We start from the raw sequence: 3459 nt of genomic DNA, 5'->3' as shown, positions 1-3459 counted from the left end.
TTTTGAGAGGGTATACAAATGTTAAAGGATTATTCAGGGACATTCTGCGATAAGATATATATCAGAATCCATCGTGTGCATAAAGTCTTTTTTTCAGAAAGGAATAACATGGTGATCTATTATGGCATCAATTGAAGTCTGTTCCTATTCTGATTCCTTTCTCTTTTTCCCATCTCCGCTATGATTTCTTAAAAATCTTTCTCCCTCTTTATCGAGTTTGTCCTAAATACATTTTAATATTTACATGAGGATTAAGCATTTTTTCACTTTTTATATCCATTCTTCAAAGGTTGATGAACAGGTGTGATTTCAATAAAACTGTGTCCAATCTACCTTGATACTTAAATAATGCCAAAGAAATTACAAAACATAAACTCTTAAAAGGTTCCACTGAGATTTGAACTCAGATCGCTGGATTCAGAGTCCAGAGTGCTAACCATTACACCATGGAACCAGCATGCCTTTTCAGTCTAAGAATGACAAAAAGAGTCCCTTGCTTGCCCCTTAAGAGAGGGCATTATACTATTCCTGATATTTCAGCCAATATTTTTACCCTCCAGAAGCACAATCAGGATAAAAGCATATGCAGAAAGTTTTGGCCAAGTACACATGCTCTCACACAGACACAGAAAAATCAGAAAAGAAACAGATGATGCTATAGCATTGCCACTTAAGTATTTTGTTAGGCAATTGTCAGCTGTTTCAGTCTTTTAGAGAAGCAAGTTGACCTGGGAGAATTGTTGGCATCTTCTAAAGAAAGGTAAGAAAACCCCTCACACAGATTCTCCTGCATATCGCATTGTCAAGGTATCATAAGTATATCAGTTCAAAGCATTCATAGGTTGATCAGCTCATGTTTTGTGTCTATATATGTTTACATTTGTTTTTTGAACCTCATTAATAAGGTTTCCCTATAACTGCCAGATCCTTTTATATATGGGGAAAAAGTAGGAAAAACTTCATGTGTTGATTCTCATAATGTAAACCTCCTACGTAGAGGGTCTGACTGGAACATGCAATATTATTCAATATTGAGGCTATTCTCCATGCAAAGCCCATAAAGGCTTCTGATATAAAACATTGCTGTTTAAGTTCTGGATTCATGACAGACTTACTCTGAAAGAAAGTGGACAGAACAATATGCCATGGAACATTTTTTTCTGCATTTCAGTAGTAATGTGGTCACTTTTGCAGTTGCATCTTAGAATCTGGATTTTTGTGGGAAGTGTCGCCTCTCTTCTCAAAATTTTATTTCATCCTGGTACATACTCAACACAAGGTTTGGACTATTCATTTTTCTGTTCATGTACCAAGGTATGTTTAACTGCTTTGGTTTACTGTGTGGCAACACATGATACTTGCAGTCTAAAGATTCCAGGATCTGAAAAACTCTGTACTAACGCCATTAAGAATTACTTCTAGGGAAATATGTCTGACTTTGATGGAAAAAAACCATGGGTGATGTAATCGTGGCCGAGTGGTTAAGGCGATGGACTCGAAATCCATTGGGGTTTCCCCGCACAGGTTCGAATCCTGTCGATTACGCTGGTGCTGTTTTAAAATCTTTCCTGCACTCTGAGAATATGTCTTTAAAGCGGACACCTTGTATTGTTGCAGCCAGTGTATCTGATCTAGTGCCTTCCAGGAATCAGTCATTTCTACTTTTCAATTTGATCTTGGCTTATCTATTTAATTTGTTTTGAATTATTAAAACTAGCTTACTCTCTTTGTATTTTCCTCTTCTGGCAAAGGTCTCACTATACAACTTGGATGCTGACATTTTAGAATTTTTGAGAGGTATACAAATGTTAGGATATTCAGGGACATTGCGATAAGATATATCAGATCCATCGTGTGCATAAAAGTCTTTTTTTTTTCAGAAGGAAGCCAACATGGTGATCATTATGGCATCAATTGAAGACTTTTGCTATTCTGATTCCTTTCTCTTTTTTCCATCTTCGCTATGATTTCTTAAAAATCTTTCTCCCTCTTTATCGAGTTTGTCCTAAATACATTTTAATATTTACATGAGGATTAAGCATTTTTTCACTTTTTGATATCCATTCTTCAAAGGTTGATGAACAGGTGTGATTTCAATAAAACTGTGTCCAATCTACCTTGATACTTAAATAATGCCAAAGAAATTACAAAACATAAACTCTTAAAAGGTTCCACTGAGATTTGAACTCAGATCGCTGGATTCAGAGTCCAGAGTGCTAACCATTACACCATGGAACCAGCATGCCTTTTCAGTCTAAGAATGACAAAAAAAAAAAAAAAAAAAAAAAAAGAGTCCCTTGCTTGCCCCTTAAGAGAGGGCATTATACTATTCCTGATATTTCAGCCAATATTTTTACCCTCCAGAAGCACAATCAGGATAAAAGCATATGCAGAAAGTTTTGGCCAAGTACACATGCTCTCACACAGACACAGAAAAATCAGAAAAGAAACAGATGATGCTATAGCATTGCCACTTAAGTATTTTGTTAGGCAATTGTCAGCTGTTTCAGTCTTTTAGAGAAGCAAGTTGACCTGGGAGAATTGTTGGCATCTTCTAAAGAAAGGTAAGAAAACCCCTCACACAGATTCTCCTGCATATCGCATTGTCAAGGTATCATAAGTATATCAGTTCAAAGCATTCATAGGTTGATCAGCTCATGTTTTGTGTCTATATATGTTTACATTTGTTTTTTGAACCTCATTAATAAGGTTTTCCTGTAACTGCCAGATCCTTTTATATATGGGGAAAAAGTAGGAAAAACTTCATGTGTTGATTCTCATAATGTAAACCTCCTACGTAGAGGGTCTGACTGGAACATGCAATATTATTCAATATTGAGGCTATTCTCCATGCAAAGCCCATAAAGGCTTCTGATATAAAACATTGCTGTTTAAGTTCTGGATTCATGACAGACTTACTCTGAAAGAAAGTGGACAGAACAATATGCCATGGAACATTTTTTTCTGCATTTCAGTAGTAATGTGGTCACTTTTGCAGTTGCATCTTAGAATCTGGATTTTTGTGGGAAGTGTCGCCTCTCTTCTCAAAATTTTATTTCATCCTGGTACATACTCAACACAAGGTTTGGACTGTTCATTTTTCTGTTCATGTACCAAGGTAGGTTTAACTGCTTTGGTTTACTGTGTGGCAACACATGATACTTGCAGTCTAAAGATTCCAGGATCTGAAAAACTTATGTACTAACGCCATTAAGATTTACTTCTAGGGAAATATGTCTGACTTTGATGGAAAAAAACCATGGGTGATGTAATCGTGGCCGAGTGGTTAAGGCGATGGACTCGAAATCCATTGGGGTTTCCCCGCACAGGTTCGAATCCTGTCGATTACGCTGGTGCTGTTTTAAAATCTTTCCTGCACTCTGAGAATATGTCTTTAAAGCGGACACCTTGTATTGTTGCAGCCAGTGTATCTGATCTAGTGCCTTCCAGGAATCAGTC

The 3459-nt window shown here is 36.7% G+C and overlaps 4 non-coding genes across 4 annotated transcripts; 2 read left to right on the top strand and 2 right to left on the bottom strand.

Annotated features, from left to right (window-relative positions):
- Positions 1 to 382: 382 nt before the first annotated feature.
- TRNAQ-CUG lies at positions 383 to 454 on the bottom strand. The gene has a single exon. It is a non-coding gene; the product is annotated as a tRNA-Gln (tRNA).
- A 1009-nt stretch (positions 455 to 1463) lies between these two features.
- On the top strand, positions 1464 to 1545 carry TRNAS-CGA. The gene has a single exon. It is a non-coding gene; the product is annotated as a tRNA-Ser (tRNA).
- Positions 1546 to 2166: 621 nt separating this feature from the next.
- On the bottom strand, positions 2167 to 2238 carry TRNAQ-CUG. Its single transcript has one exon. It is a non-coding gene; the product is annotated as a tRNA-Gln (tRNA).
- Positions 2239 to 3268: 1030 nt separating this feature from the next.
- On the top strand, positions 3269 to 3350 carry TRNAS-CGA. Its single transcript has one exon. It is a non-coding gene; the product is annotated as a tRNA-Ser (tRNA).
- The last annotated feature ends 109 nt before the right edge of the window (positions 3351 to 3459 follow it).

The sequence above is a fragment of the Protopterus annectens genome, unplaced genomic scaffold (genome assembly GCF_019279795.1).
Source record: "Protopterus annectens isolate FY-2018-M unplaced genomic scaffold, PAN1.0 ctg73157_obj.part0, whole genome shotgun sequence".
Classification (NCBI taxonomy): Eukaryota; Metazoa; Chordata; order Ceratodontiformes; family Protopteridae; genus Protopterus; species Protopterus annectens.
This window is presented reverse-complemented; position numbering and strand designations above follow the sequence as displayed.